The sequence below is a fragment of the Solanum verrucosum genome, unplaced genomic scaffold (genome assembly GCF_900185275.1).
Source record: "Solanum verrucosum unplaced genomic scaffold, falcon-dt-bn FXZP01000253.1, whole genome shotgun sequence".
NCBI classification, from domain to species: domain Eukaryota; kingdom Viridiplantae; phylum Streptophyta; class Magnoliopsida; order Solanales; family Solanaceae; genus Solanum; species Solanum verrucosum.
Window position 1 is genome coordinate 4,401,335 of NW_026019984.1, and position 17,955 is coordinate 4,419,289.

A 17,955-nucleotide genomic window follows, 5' to 3' on the forward strand; every position below is an offset into this window, starting at 1 on the left:
TTGGTGATGAACCACAAGTTCCAATAATTACGTAATCTAAACAATGTTAATTTAATTACTCTCAAATTGACCGTTTGAAGTACTTAATTAATTTTCTAATCTTCTGAATTTTTAATCTTTAAAACTTTAATAGTTGAATATTCATAAACAAACTATTAAAAGTCAATGTTGATGTTAAAAGAGAGTACAAATACAAATGATTAGCTAGAAATAAAGAACTTGTTTTGTCCTATACACTGGACATTATAATTCGTTTGTATTTTGAAATTCCAAAAATAATTCTCAAAAGTTCAAAATCTTCACCTAATACTGGAAGTTTTCTATTTAAACTCTAGTACACATTTTAATTTGCTACTTTTCATATTACAAATTTTATAAATGATCAAAGTCAGCTATAATTAAATGGCACTTCTTTGTTTTTTTTAATTAATAAATATTTTTTCCAAATTATAAAAAAGCAGAGACAATTTTTTAAAGGAAAACTTATCAAATTAGTCAAAATTCCTAACATAATTAGTAAAAACATATACGCTTTAACTAATTATTAAAAATGACATTATGTCATTATTTTAGCAAATATAATGTATTCTAATATAATTAATTTACTATTCTTTTATTTCTCAAATCATGCCCACATTTACCTAGTTTGACTTCACTACCCGGTTAAAAGTTAAAAAAAAACATTTTTTCTCTCTTGGTTTTTACCCCAGATCTCTCTTCTCTATCTCTCTATTGTTTCCACCATTGTCATCTCCTATACTTTGTTTAAGATATTTCTTCGAAATTAATCTACTTTTTAAAGAAATTTCACAAGTCATTGGTGATATTCGTGAAAGATTTTAGCCCACTGATACATGTAAATACATTGCCATCAAATATCTTTTGAGATTTCGCTTTATTATTTTTATTTTTTATTTTTCGCGATAGTTAGTTTTTTGTGATTTTTTTCATCATATTGGAGATATAGTAGTAATCTACATTAACATTCATAAATCATATAATTTTTTATTTTATATATGTTCATATATCATAATTTCGAAATTTGGCTTTTAGGATTTTAGGTTTGGTTGAAATTGGAACTAACCAAAATAAGAATTTCTCTTAATTAAACCCAGATCCAACTAAATTCCACCCGACTCACTTAAAATTCTATTGACCCATATCTTAAATAATCAAACTTCAATCAACAACTTGCTCCAGTTATTTTTAATCCCAATAAAAAAAGAGGTACATTAGACCATAAACAACATGAAACTTCCGAAAATTCCCTGGAAACATTCCAAGAAGGAAGAAGTGAAATACAAGATCAAGTGCCACTATAATCATATACCAATATACACCATATTTTGAAACACTATGAAAAGTCCAGCAAATCTCCAATCTCTGGGAAACATAAACTCAAAGCGGTAAAATTTCTCAAAATCCGAAACCCTAGAGTTCAAAAATTATTTCACTTCTTTCTTTTTTGCGATTCATATAAAGGGTATTTTTGAGCCCAAAGGTGGATGGAGGGTATTTTTGTTCCATTCCCTATACTTGAAGGGTATTTTAGGCCCTTCTCCGTATTTACTTTGATATAATTTTTAAATATTTCTTATACTTTTTCATAGTTTTTATCTCTTAATATATTATTTCAAGTTTGAAACTTAGAATTCTGAATGGTTCAATAAAGATTATAGTCCACAGATGTTGGTAATTGTAATAAAACTTAAATCAAAATCAAATTAATACTAATGCAAAAAGAAAATCAATCCAACACTAAGAATGACAATAATATTGAATATTTATTCTTGGGTTTTACATTGGTTTAGACAATTCAAATACATAATCTTATTTTAATTTCCTTTAATATTTAGTCATGTAATAATACTTATTAAACTTATTTTAGCATGATTTAGTACTTTTAAATTACGATCATTTTCATTATGACTTGTTTATTTGCAATATTTGTTTTACGTGATTTCATTATTATTATTATTATTTTATTGGATATTTTAGTGTCATTACTCATATCATATTTTGTGTTATTTTCTTAAGAAATACCTTAGATAGTTGTACTTTGGTAGGACTAAAGAAATATTGAAGTACAAGTAAATTATATGTTTGTATGAATACTTTACCGGAAAAAATCCGAAAAAGCCCAAAAATCTGAAAAACCCGAAAAAACTCGAGGTTTATTGGTTTGGTTTGATTTATAGATTTAAAAATCCGACACAAATGGTTTGATTTGATATTTGAAAAACCCGAACCAACCCGGTCATGTACACCCCTAATCAGAAGTATAGCCTCAAGATGATACAATTAAGTCATGATTTCATGGTAACCATTATTCATCTATCTCATTTACAACAAGTGTGATCAATAATGCAACATTCATATACATACATGTATCATAATGAAGCAAGAACAAATATACATCACACAATTATAGAATCACAACCATCACCTATCACGAAACAAGCTTGAAACCCTAAGAATCTTGATCGTTCCCTTTATGAATTCGTTCCGCTTGTTCTTGATCTACAAACAATCAATACAATACGGAAATCAATAAACAATCACTAATTACCCGAATTGCTAACAATTCTATGAACCCTAAATCATACCATGATCCCAAGCACCCAAAATAGGGATGTTTCCACTATAGAATCTAGATCAAAACCCTCCCCATTGATAATTACCCATTCTATTGCGTTCTACGAATCGAAAAACAGTTTCGGAGAGTGAAAAACTTACCTTTAGCCTCAAGAATGGTGGAAAATTGTCAAAAGTCTCCCGGGGTTCGTTCCTTAGCTCTAAAATAGAAAGTGCAGAATAAAGTCGCTTAGGAGTTTATTTACGACTTTAAGTAGTGTCTGGCCCGCCACAACGACCCTCACCCTGCTTTAGCGGCACCGCCAGAGCGACCAAAACCACCGCCAAAGCGGCTTGCACGAAACAATGAGCTATTTTAATAATTCCAAAACCCCATTCTCAACACCCCTTTAATCAACGATGCTCAGAAAATACCGTTCACGCTAAGATCAATTTCGGAAGTTTTACTCGCCCGAATTCAATTCCGTAAAGTCATATAGATTCCTTAACGACTTATTTAACTACTCATGTAATCAAAATCATAAATAATTCACCCGATTGTTACCAGATTTCCCTACACCTTAATGACTCTGATTTCATCCAAATCTGGACTAAGTTGGGAAATCTCAAGTTACTACAAAAAAGTTTTCCGATCCAAAATTTTCCCCGTTGGATTTTCTATAAAGACGGAATCCGTCGTTACAATAGATACCAATTTACCCATCACTCGTCCCCGAGTGACAACCTTAGGAAAAATTGGCTAAAGAAGGAATGAAGTAGTACCTGAATCGACGAACAATTAGGGATACTTGTCTCGCATGTCCCTCTCTGTCTCTCAAGTAGCTTCCTCAACTGGACGATGCTTCCATTGAACTTTCACGGACTTAATAATCATTTTGGTCCTCAGCTTATGCACATCACGATCAAGAATCGCAATCAGTTCCTCCTCATATTGGAGGTCTTTGTCTAACACAATTGAGTTCCATTTAATAATGTAATCCCGTCACCATGATATATCTTCAACATGGACACATGAAATACTGGATGAACACCCGATAGATTAGGAGGTAAAACCAATCTATACGCTACCGATCCCACACACTCGAAAACCTCAAAGGGACCAATGTATCGTGGACTTAGCTTACCTTTCTTGCCAAATCTCATCACCCCTTTCATGGGTGATACCTTAAGAAGAACATTCTCACCGGTTTGAAACGCCATGTCTATAACACCCTGTAACTAGAAAGAAGTTAAAAAGTGGAAATAGTCATTTTTTGGAAAGAATATAAAAATCTGGAAAATTTGTTAAGTATGTTAAGTTGGATTTTTGATCAACTTCAAATGACCATAACTCATAGCTCAGGATGAGTTAGGTGTGTTTCTAGATATAAAAGGAAATATCTTGGAATAATCTTTGCAACGTCGCCAAGTTTGCTCTATTCCGAGTTCGTATGAGTGAGATATGCCCATTGGAAGTTGGGTTGTTCAAATAAGGAAAGTCTAATCCAGATTTTGGAAGGGTATTTTAGTCTTTTCCTTTCCCAATTATTTTAATTTGTTTTTAGGAGTTTAATTTAGGTCTAAACGGAACTTGGTCAGTTTACGTTTTTCCAAAAAGAGTTAGGATTTTGAGAGAAGAGAAAAGAAGAGGAGAAAAAAGGAGAAGAAGTAAGATTTGTCAAGATCGTTCAAGTTTGATCGTGGATTTCGTCAAGGGGTGATCCCTACGAGATATGTGAGTTCACATAGCATTGGGTTCGTTCACCCACGCGCCAAACATGTTTATTTCAGTATGATTTTTGTCCTAAAAGATTGAGACTTTGATGTTCTTGAGTTGTATTCTTGAATTGCTTCCGTTCTTGAATTTGGGATGAGATTGAGGAGTTCTTGAGAGTTCAAGGTCGATTTTAGAGTTGTTTTGAGTTAGGTTCTTAGGTACATTTGCTGGGTATCAGAATCTAAATAGAATTTGAGAAAAAGAACCGAGTTTAGGCAATTGGGGTCAGAAAACGAAGAAGGAAAAAGTCGGTAGAATTTGGGTACTAGGTCCGCGGCGCGAACCTATTCCTCAGATTTAGAAAATCCTCCCTCGCATTGCGGAGCGGTCACGGACCATTCTGCCTCAAAATTATTTTAGCGACCAAAAATTTAAATACATCTCCGTGTCATGGACCAGTTTTTCAGATAGTGATTTCTTAATCTTTTCTCGTGTTTAACTATCTAAAAACACTCCTAAACATCATGAGATCTTTCCTATCACAAATCTCAATCCTTGAATCCATAATTCAATTCAAGGATCAGTTAAAGAGTCAAGTTAATAGAAGTTAAGAGTCAAGTCAAGAGAAGTTCATAGAGTCTTCCAAGAGTCTTTTACAAATGTTTTAACTTTGTTTTAAGACTTGAGTTTTGAGTTGAGTAAAGAGTAAAATTTGAAGTTCATTTCCTCAAAAGAGTATATCGGGACAATGTATTCCCAAAGAGTAAATTTTTTTCACATTTAAAGAAGAAAGGAAACCTTGATTTCCAAATGAGCCTTTGAGCTAGTTTTTCAGTAAAGAGCCTTTGAGATAGTTTTTCAATTAAAGAGTAAATGCTTTCACAATTAAGCAAGAGAGAAAACTTTGATTTCCAAGAAGAGCCTTTGAGCTAAGTTTTTGAGAAATTATCTCAAATCATAGAAAGAAGTATATTTTTTTAAAACATAAGAGCTAGTATCATATTTTTGGAGTAGTATTGAGCACCGATATGGGGGAGAGTTCAGACAACTCACAGCCCCCATAAACCATGTAGCCACCATGGGTAGAAAAGGGTCATACTTTTTAGATGATTCCTTAGTACTTTTTAGCATAAACTAATGGATCCACTTAGTAGTTCAGGTTCTATACCCCCGACAAGGTATAAGACGGCTCTGGCAACGTGAGGCAAAACGTTGTATCATCACGATAGCTCTTAAGTGATGATTGTCGGTTAGAGAAACTCTCACATCAGTATTTTGAATTTTTATATACATCAGAACTATTTGTATTTTCATATACAAATAGAGTTCATATTGTATCTTTGCATATATACATAGTTATTACTGTATTTCTAAATACATAGAGTTGAAAACCATGTTTTAAAGCTTTTCTTTATACTGCATTTATTTACACTGCTTTATATTGAAATTAGTTCAGTTGAGTTGAGTTGAGTTGAGCCAGGTAAGTTCTTCAGTTCCTTTCAAGCTTATGTCTTGTTTTAGAACTCCCCTCGCATACTCGTACATTTAATGTATTGATGCTATTTGACCTGCATCTTCTTATGATGCAGACACAAGTAACCAGGATCAGTATCCAGCGCATCATTGATTTTAGTGAGCTCCAGAGTTTGTTGGTGAGCCTTCTTGCTTTCAGAGAATCTCTTTTATTGCTTTCAGTATTTTAGTTAATTAGGATGTCGTGGGTCTTCTCCTGACATCCATATTAGTTGTTTAGAGGCTTCATAAATAGTCAGATGTTAGTTCTTTAGTATTTTCATTGTCATTATCTTATGTTGAGACTTAAGTTTGCCGTAATGTCTAGTTGAATGTTCCTTTATAACATTCCAGTTTATTTCATAGATGTATCTTTGTTGAGTTAAGTCTTCTGCTGAGTAAGTAAGCCAGACCAAGGTTTCGCTTGGGGCCAGCAATGGTTCTTGAGTGCCAGTCTCACCCAGGGTGTAGCCTTGGGGTGTGACAATGTCTCTCACCTTATGATCCGCATACTTCTTCTGTCAACTCTGGGATGCTAGAAGCTTAGCTTGAATACTCCTCACCTTATCTTGAACATCCTTCACTAAATCAATCCCCAATGGTTTCACATCTCCAGCCTTAAACCATCCTATGGGTAATCTACATCCCCTCCTATAGGGTGTCTCAAATGGTGTCATATCTATGCTGGAGTGATAACTATTATTATAGGAGAACTCACACAAAGGTAGGAACTTATCATAATGCCCTCCAAAGTCAATCACACATGCCCTCAACATGTCTTCTAACACTTGAATAACCCTCTCCAACTGTCTGTCTGTCTGTGGATGGAAAGTTGTACTATAAGTGAGTTGTGTGCTCAATTCATCATGTAATTTCCTTCAAAACTTGGATATGAATTGGGTGCCACGGTCTGAGATGATAGAGAGGGGCACCCCATGCAACCTCACTATCTCTTTCACATAAACTTTAGCCAATTGTTCGGCATTATAATCTATTCTTACCAGAATAAAATGGGCTGACTTAGTCAATATATCCACCACTACCTAAATAGAATCAAACTTTCCCAAAGTCTTTGGAAGACCAACCACAAAATCCATGGCTATCATTTCCCAGTTCCATTCCGGAATTGGCATTCTTTGAAGAAAATTTGCAGGCCTTTGATGTTTCATATTTCACTTGTTGGCAATTTTGACACTTAGCCACAAACTTCGCTATATCCTTCTTCATGCCCGATCACCAATAAATTCACTTCAAATTTAGGTACATCTTGGTCACACCCGGATGAATAGAATATCGCGAACCATGAGACTCCATCAACAACTTCTGAATCAAATCATCAACTCGAGGAACACAAATTCTTCCTTTAAAACTGAGCACGCCTTCCACATCAAGAGTGGTCTTTTGTGCTTTACCAATCGCAGTCTTCTTTCTAAGCTCCTCCAAATTTTCATCTTGAAATTGCTTGGCCTTGATCTCCTCAATGAATGTGACCCTTACCACAATACTAGCTAACACCCCACCTCTTTCTGAGATGCCCAACTGCATGAACTTAGACTCTAAGGTCTGAATTTCCTTAGCCAAAGGTCGCTTGGATACACTCAAGCAAGATAAACTATCCATACTCACCGCTTTTCGACTCAAAGTGTCTGCCACCACATTATCCTTGCCCGGATGGTATTGAATGGTCACATCACAATCCTTGAGTAACTCTATCCTTCTTCTCTGTCTCAAATTCAGATCCCTTTGAGTAAACACATGCTGCAAACTACGATGATAAGTAAATACCTCACACTTAACACCATACAGATAATGTTGCCACATCTTAAGAGCAAACACTACTGCTGCCAACTCCAAATCATGTGTTGGATAATTCCTCTCACGCACCTTCAATTGACGCGAGGCATAAGCTATAACATTCTTATCTTACATCAACACAACACCCAAACCAGAATGTGAAGCATCATAATAAACAATAAAATATTTACCTCCAACCGGTAATACTAGGATAGACGTGGTGGTCAAGAGAGTCTTGAGCTTTTGAAAACTCTCCTCACATTTTTCAGTCTATTCAAATGGTATATCCTTTTTGGTCAAATTAGTCAAGTGAGTGGCAATAGAAGCAAAATTTTTCACAAATCGACGATAATAGCTAGCGAGCCCCACAAAACTCCTAACTTCAGTCACATAACTTGGTCAAATCCAATTCTTAAACGCCTCAATCTTTTGAGGATCTACCATTACCCCTTCATTTGAAACTATATGTCCCAAAAATGCCACAGAAGTCAACCAAAATTTACACTTAGAAAATTTCACATATAACTTTTGCTTCCCAAGAACACCCAAAACAATACGAAGATGGTCGGCATACTCTTCTTCACTTTTCGAATAGACCAAAATATCATCAATAAAGACTATGACGAAAGAATCAAGAAATGTCTTGAACACCACATTCATTAAACTCATAAAAGATGCAGGCGCATTAGTTAAACCAAAAGACATAACGAAAAACTCATAGTGTCCATAGCGGGTTCTAAACGCCGTCTTGGGCACATCCTTAGGCCTAATTTTCAATTGATGGTAGCCAGACCTTAGATCAACCTTAGAACAAACTAATGCACCTTGCAATTGGTCAAAAAGATCATCTATTCGAGGCAAATGGTACTTGTTTCGAATAGTGACCCTATTCAATTGTCGGTAATCTATACACATTCTCATACTACCATTTTTTTCTTAACAAACAAAACTGGGGCACCTCATGGGGAAGCACTAGGACGAATAAATCCCTTATCAAGAAGCTCTTGGATTTGAGCCTTAAGCTCTCTCAATTCTGCTGGAGCCATGCGATATAGAAGGATAGAAATGGGGCGCATACCAGGCTCTAAATCAATGCAGAAATCTATATCTCTATCTAGAGGCATACCAGGCAAGTCATTATGAAACACTTCTCTAAATTTTGACACCACATGAATAGACTCAATAGATGGAGTCTCAACCTCAACATCCCTAACATGAGCCAAATAAGCTAAACAACCCTGCTTTACCAATTTTCTAGCTCGAATGGAGGATATGATCTTAGCTTGCTTAGGTTTGTACACCCCTTCCCACTCTAATTTTTCCCTTCCCAGAATTTCTAGAGTTATAGACTTAGTATTACAATTAAGCACAACATAATAGGGGGACAACCAAGTCATGCCTAATATTATATCAAAATCAGTCATATCCAAAATCACCAAATCAACCCAAGTCTGAAAACCTATAAACAAAATAGGACAAGCACGATAGACATAAGTGACTATGATTGACTCTCCTACTGGGGTAGAAACATGGATATGGGGCATCAAGTATATCACAAATCATATCAAACTTAAGCATGACTTGGTTGTACCTGTGATCAGCGTGTCAGATGCCTCTGTCTCATTCTTGCTTGGAAAAGCATAACACTGAGCCCTATCATCTTGATGAGCCATTTCTCTGTCTGGTTGCACGTTACCTCTGCATGTATTACCATTTCCTCTACCTCAACAGCTTTGTTGATTACCTCATCGCCCACCTTGTGGACGTCCTCTACCATTATTACCATTCCCCGCGGGTACCACTGCTCTAGACTGCTATTGCGCGGAATCTAACACACGTGGGTAGGGATAATATCTTTTTATATGCCCAGGTTTACCACAGTTGTAGCATGTATGATCAAAAGATAGCCTGCTGCCCGCTTAAGGTGCTACTCCCTGGCTATCTTGAATTAAATTATGAGGTGGAGTTCTCGAGTAATTACCTGTAGAAGTGGGCATAGCGGACTGAATTGGCTTGGCTACAAGCGTTGGCCTCCTTGAACCTCTGGAATAAGAACCTTGAAAGTTGCCAGAATTCTTGGCCCTTTTTGCCAATGCCTTAGCCTGACCGTTTCGCCTCACCCCCTCCACTTTCTTAACATAGTATGTTACCTCATTGAAGCTCCTCCCTGCAGAAGTCATATGAACAAATAATACTTGTAACTCAAAATTTAGTCCCCTAATAAATAACCAGATTGTCTTTTCCTCAGTAGTCACCAATTGAGTAGCATATTTAGACAAAACATGGAACTTGTCCTTATAAGCAGCCACAGTCATACCACTTTGCTTCAAAGTCATTCATTCATCCTTCTTGCGACCCCTCAAAGTCCTACGCACATATTTCTCCAAAAACAGAACATGATATTGAGTCCAAGTAGAAGATCTGCATTCCATAGAAGCTCTCCACCACCACTTAGCCTCACTTGAAGTTGAAAGGACACAAACTCAATCCCATGCTAATGGACAATTCCCAACTTATGAAGTCTCTCATAGCAATCTAAGATGAATTCATAAGCATCCTCATTCTCAGAACTAAGAAACACATGAGGCTTTAGTTTCAAGAACTTAGTCAATATTTCATGCTCATTACCAGTCATAACAGAACCCAACAAAGGACGAAAGAAAGCATCGTTACCTCTCATTCCACTCATCTTCGATGCAGTGCTAGCAACAAGGGGATTAACGGGAGCTTAGGTTGCTTGAACAGAAGAAAGCACTCCAGGACTAACCAACCCTTTCAAGAATGACATGATCTGTCGAGCTAACACTAGGTCTATGGGAGGAACATCAGTTGTCTCAGCCTGCACCTCTTCCTCTTGTCCCACATCCTCAACATTCTCCTCTATCTCTTCATGATGCACAAGAGGGTTCTCATTCATAGGAGCATTCTCAACAGGAGCTCTATTCCCACCAGGTGCTACTCTTCCACGACCTCTACCTCTAGCTCTTCCTCTACCCCTGCCTCGACCGCAACCTCTCACTGCAGATTCCTCAGCTAGAGCACTGACGGGAGCTACGAGCCTAACGCCGTTGAATCTAATGTTAACCATCTGCGGACATAAGAGTGAAGGAGGTTAGATACCAATTTGAATCAAGTCATAGCACGAAAGGAGATAAAGAGAAAACATAGAGATTTCCTAAAGTCCTATAGCCTCTCGAAGAAAAGTAAAGACGTCCTCGTACCGTTCCACAAGACTATACTAGACTCATTTTGGTACATCGAGATCAACGAACCTAGGCTCTGATACCAACTTTGTCACGATCCAGACCATCGTGATAGGCACCCACACTAACCCTCCAGTGGGAGAACCACTACTACAACCCAAACCTAGCAACTAAACCAAAACTAAGCATTTAAGAATACAAAACAAGTTAAATACGAAAGAACAAAATAGGGAGTTCCCATAAACTCCAACCAAAAGTCTATCATCTAAACAAATGTGGAAGTAACACCTAGAGCCTGAAAGTCAATGAACCAAAATATCTAAAGTTCAAAAAGTCTAAACAAGTTGGGATACAACCCCAAACTAATGCACTAATAACTAACTAGAAAGTCTAAGTACGAAATGGTGGACATAGACAAAAGAGAACTCATGGCAGTCCGGAAGAATTGGCTCACCCTTGAATTCAAATAATCAATGATCTTCTAAGCGAGGTCTGTCAATAGCCGCCGGAAGATGCCTTGTACTCAACATAAATAAGAGCAAGTGCAGTATCAATACACAACCACAATGTACTGGTAGGATCACACAACTATCCCACTAAGTGTAACATAAGTAAGTCAATACAACATTATAATCACATGCATATATCGAACATATACAATATAATCAACATTTACGAACAACGAACAACTTCACATTTCTCAAAATACACAATTATGACAAGTCATTGGTCCTCTCATAGAATCCAAACCCAAACAGTTAGCATACCGAAACATGGTACCTGATCCAATGATTATGGCAGAACGTGGCAATCGATCCCATAATTATGCTGGAACTGTCACGCCCCAGCCTACACCCTGGGTGGGACTGGCACTCGACGACCATTTCTGGCCCCAAGCGAAACCTTGGCCTGGCTTACTTAACTCAGCGGAAGACTTAACTCAATGAAACAGTCTCAAATAATAACTTAAGAATAATAAGTTGGCCAAAATGACACTTAAGTCTTAAACAACATCTAAAAGATAAAGAAAGACATCTGAACTAATAACTATCTGACTGTCTATGAAGCCTCTAAAATACTGAGATGGATGTTAGGACAAACCCCACAACATCCTAATAAATAAAAGACTGGAAGCGAATAAAAAAGTCTTTTGGAATGCAAGGAGGCTCACCACTGACTCTGAGATGCTCAACTGGATCAACGAGGTGCTGGATGATGATCCTAGTTACCCTGTGTTTGTATCATAATAAGATGCAGGCCAACTGGTATCAGTACATTGAATGTACGAGTATGCGAGTTGGAATGCTAAACCACACATAGGCTAGAAGAAATCTGAAAGAAACTGAATAACTTACCTGGCTCACTCAACTCAACTTGACTGACTCATTTCAATATAAAGCAATTTAAAGCAAGTGCAATATAAAGAAAAGCCGTTTAAAATATGCTATAAACTCTGTGTGTATGCAAAGATACAATAAATCTGAGATGTATGTAGAAATACAAATGAATTGATGTATATAGAAATACAATAACTGTTGTGGGAGTTTCTCTAACCGACAACCATCACATAAGAGCTATAGTGATGATACAATGATCAACTTCACGCTACCAGAACATTCTATACCCGGCCAAAGGTACAGAATCTGAACTGCCTAATGGATCCACTAGTCTAATTTGAAAAGGATTCATTTAAAAAGTATGAACCTCTTCTACCCATGATGGCTACATGGTTCTATGGGGGCTGTGGGTTCTTTGAACGCTCCCCAATTCGGTGCTCAATACTACTGCTAAAAATGTACTGGCTCTTATGTTTTTAAAACATATTTCCTCCGTGATTTGAGATTAGTGCTCAAAAACTTAGCTCAAAGGCTATCTTGGAAATCAAAGTTTCCCTTCTTGTTTCATTTAGAAAGCGATTTCTCTTTTCTGAAAACTACCTCGAAGACTCTTTGGAAATCTCAATTTCTAATCTTGTTTAAATGTGAAAACATTTCTTTTAAACTGCTTTGAGAATACATAGTCCCCATATACCTCTTTGAAGAAAAGAACTTCAAACCATAGCTTTACTTTTGCTTAAGTTCAAAACTTAAGTCTTAAAAATGACGTTAAAACATTATTAAAGACCCTTAAGAACTTTGAGAAACTTTGCTTTGATTTACTTCTTAACTTCTAGACTTGACTCTTAACTTCTTTGACTTTGAACTTAACTTTCCTTGAATTGAATTATGGATTCAAGGTTCATGATCTCATGTTTATGGATGATTTCATGATGTTTACTTTAGAGTGTTGGAATCGACTAGGAAACATAGGTACATCACTTAGGAACACGTACGAGAAAGTGGGGAACGAATGAGGAGAACTGGCGTCCCTGGCGCTCTGAGAGGCGTGGGGTGCCAAGCCCCAAACCTCAGAGAGCTGGGTGGGGCGCTTTGGCTGGGGCGACGCGCCAGAGGCCAAACCTCAGAGAACATTTTGGGGCGCGCTGAGAGGCGCGACGCCCCAACCCCTGTACCCAGGTGTTCTCGACTTTTCTCCTCCGTTTTTCATCTCTAAACCCTCCAAACTTCCATGATACTTTCCCCAAACCCCTAGGATCAATTGTACCCTCAATATACAACCAATCTAACTCGCAAAACAACCCGGAAACATGAATCAATTCAACACTAGGCATTCAACAATCAACTACCTTTTTGCTAAGTAGTGTCCATGCTTTCCTCAAACTCCAAATACCTAAAACTTAAGGGTTTTCATCGAGACAAAACATGCATTTGAGGACACTAATTCTATCAAAACATAGCCCTAAATGAGTCCAATTTGTGGGCTCATCAGTCATCACATTCATTTTTGGGTCATGACATGTCGTCGGGACGCAAACCCCAAGAAAAAAAGTCATAAGCTGTAAATAGATAGAGCTGAGGCACTAGCCTCCACGAACAATGTGAAGGCTTACCTCAGTAACCGAATCCACGCAAATGAACTCGTCAGCCATTAGTCTCACCCTCTACAATGATATCTGCATAGACATGCATGTAAGGAGTGAGCTATTTATAAATATAACCTAGTAAGATCCTCGACTTGCTACTTTAATACCCCTGGAATAAGTGTTAGAAAATATATCTTCACAACAAACACATAATGATATGCACAAGAATTAGTTCTGTAATACAATGATCAGTAAGTGCAAACAAATGTGCAAAAAGGACACTAAATGTCTCAAACTCAATCCACACTCAAAGCTTTTCATACACAGCAGTAAAGGAGATTAGCCTAGCACCCTGACAAGTCCACGGTAGCATATATAATTCCCCAAATTATATTGTGGCAGCATGTACAAGAACCCTAATATATTACGGCAGCATAAGTATGCCCCCAACATATTACGACAGCTATGTATGCCCCTAATTTAGCCTAGCACCGTGACAAGTCTACGGTAGCATATATAATTCCCCAAAGTATATTGCGGCAGCATGTACAAGAATCCTAACATATTACGGCAGCATAAGTATGCCCCCAACAGATTACGGCAGCTAAGTATGCCCCTAATAACTATATCACGAAAATGAAGATAGGATATCCAACGTCACACCACATATCACTTATAAAATATTTAGTGTACTTTAAAAAAAATAGCATTTCTGCTGCCAATCAAAGACCACAATATTCTGCCAAGCACATACTTGTCCCAACATATGGACCAGACAAATAAAATATATTTTAAAAGTAGGTTAGAAAAGTAAGCATTGAAGCTTAAAGTCTCACTTACCTCATAAATTACAAGTTCTACAATCTTACACACGTAGAACACCAACCAAAACAACCCCCACTTGCCTCAATCTATGCAAAATATTGATTAACAATATCAATAATGCTAGTCGGGTCGAGTCTAAATATCTCAAACTTATAAGCTTAGGGCTAAACCTTAATATCTTACACTTCAAGCCATGACTTAAAAGTAAAATATCTCAGTCAAACTGTCTAAATTTAATTAATGAATCATCTATCCAAAAGTACACACTTCATTCCCAAAATGATGGTCAATCTGTTAATTAATACTTCGGATGAAATCTGGAAAAAAAATTTGGTACCAACTAATTTATCGTAACATTGGATTTGAGTGTAATCCAATGTTGGAATATTACGTACAACTACAAGAGCAATATATAGTTTACATAAATTAGCACATTAAAAATGTACGTAACAATATGAAATTCAAATTAATTAGTATCCTGTATTCGAGAATTTGAATTGAAATACGGTTAATTAATCCAAGTTAATTTTTAATACGATGATTAGTTTAACTTATTGGCTTATTCACGATTTTACTGTTATGAGGATGTTTACAATATTATAACAATTAGGAAAAATATACATTTGATTGAGTGACGAGAGGGAGTTGCTCGGATGGTAAGCACCCCTCACTTCCAACCCGAAGATTGCGAGTTCGAGTCACCAAGGGAGCAAAAAGGGTGGGAGGGATAAAAAAAAAATAAAAATACATTTGATTGAGTGAAGAACCACAAGTTCCAATAATGACGTAATCTAAACAATGTTACCTTAATTTAATTACTCCCAAATTGACCGTTTGAAGTACTTAATTAATTTTCTAATCTTCTGAATTTTTAATCTTTAATAGTTGAATCAGTGGCGTACGCAAAACTTTTTATAAGGGGTGTCACCTTTTAAGATGAAAAACAATAAATAAAATAATGTGATGTCATGTTTTTTTGAAAAAAAAAAGAACAAAATATGAATAAAATACAATTCGCGTTCACTACTATACCTTTTCTAAAAAAGAAATATTTTTTAAAATTATATTAAAAAATTCATGAGTTTTTTTTTTAAAATGTATTCAAAATACTTTTTAAAATTAATAATATTAAATGTTTCATGAATTGTTCTTAATTAATTTCATTGGTGAGAAAGAAGATGAAAAGAAAAAAAAACATAAAAATAAGCCTATAAAAAGGGTGAATGGAGAACTTTCAAATCTATATATCTATATAATGCTGAATATAGAGAAGGTGATGTGACACCTCTCTATGACCAGCTTCCTATTTATCATTTATCTCCTTTTTTTGTATCTTATTTTTGTTTTTTATTTATTTTATTTATACTTTAAGAAGAACTGAAAAACTGAAAGTATTAACCATATACATTAAGATCTATATGCAGTCAATTACGAAATGGAAGATAAAAGGCCAAAAAACTTAAACTACTAATAATATACATTAAGATCTATACACATTCAATTACTAAATAGAAGATGAAAAGGCGAAACTGCTTATTTTAGCACAGAACATAAAAGGGTTAGGGAATATGCAACAAAGTGCTCCTTCGATTTGCTTCTTTTCCTTCTGAGATGTACATATTTCTTTAGAAGAGAAAGATATACAATCTCAAAATCCTCCGAAATGACATGTTTCATGGGCTTAATTATCAATGCTATAACTACTTGAATGAGCTTTTCCTCATTTCTTGGTATGATTTCAATAGTAGTTTCTCCACTAAGGAGATACATACTAAGATTTTTTTTTTCATTTTGTTAGAGAAATTTATATGAAAAGTAATGAAAGTGTCAAAAGGCAAGAATAATTATTTGTAGAAAGTATCAATCTATTTGTGGAACTTATATCAAATTAGGAGGAGATAATATTTCATATTGAAGGGAAGAATTTAAGGGAGGGGAAAAGGAAAAACAATGAGAGCAGAAAAGAAAAGAAAATGAAAGAAACAAGGAAAAAGTTTGACAGAATAGCAAATCTGGCGTTTATGGAATCGAAATTAGTCGCGACGTTATTAATTTCTTTTAATTTCTTTGTTCTGCTAATTTCTTTAGTCCTTTATTTTTCTCTTTTATTTTCCTTCTATATTTTTAATTAAAGTTGATGTTCTGAATTATAAGATATGATATTAAAATTATGCAAAAAGGAGTAATGTATATTATATATATATATATATATATATATATATATATATATACACTAGTAAAATTATTCGTGCTCGCGCGGAAATTTAATATCACAAAATTTATAAAATAATACTTAAAACCTATTAGTCATTAAAACCAAAACACTATGTTATCTTACATACAATATTATGTAGTAACAAACATTAATAATGTAAAGGAAAATGAAAATTATTACATCTTATCATTTATCATTAATAACATAAGCATAAATTAATGACTGTAAAAATACATACCAAGATCTTTAACATAAGCAATTGTGTCAGTGAGCCACTCAACAGGAGCAAAATAAACAAATATTTAATTGTGAAGAAGAAGAAGAGATTAAGAATTTTCATTGTTTTAAAATAAGAGGAAATCCCTCTATTTATAGACAACAAAGGGTAATGTGAACAAATGTTTATTGTGCCTTATCGAAAATGTTACAACTATTTGAAAAAGTTTCAACCCTTCGGAAAGGTCACAACCTTTCATAAACGTCATAACTTTTCATAAAAGTCACAATTTTCATTAAAGTCACACTTTTTCATAAAAATCACAATTTTTCATAAAAGTCGCAATTCTTCATTAAAGTTGCAATTTTTCATAAAAGTCAGAAATTTTCATAAATGTCACAACTTTTCATGAAAGGGGAAGGATAATTTTGGAAATAAATAAATTAAAAGAGAATTTTGGTTTGTGATAGCGCCACGTAGGCGGGCCTAAGGTTCTCTTTTATATATATATGATATATAATTGTAATCAATATTTCTAGGTGAAAAAAATAAAAGAAAAGGTTTTAAATTTAGGTGAAAGATGTTACATAATTTATTTATAATTGACATGTCTCTATAATCAAGAATGGCATTTATTTCTTTTTTCAATTTTAAAAAAAATATTTTTCTAATTATTTTAATTTATGTATAACAATTGTAAAATTATTTCTTAATTATTTATCTCTTTTTCAGTTTAGTCAGATAATTATTGTCATTAATTTAGTGGTTTAATGATAATTATTATGCAATAAATAATATTATTATTGAACAATTTCTATCAATATATAAAGCAAGCATAAATTAGGCGACGTGACAATTCTCTTTGAACATTTTTTTCCTTTCTTTTTGCTTATTTTTTATCCATTTTTTAATTTATTGTTTGCAATTTAGAAAAGCAACGAAAAATCTATATCTATCTATATATATATATATATA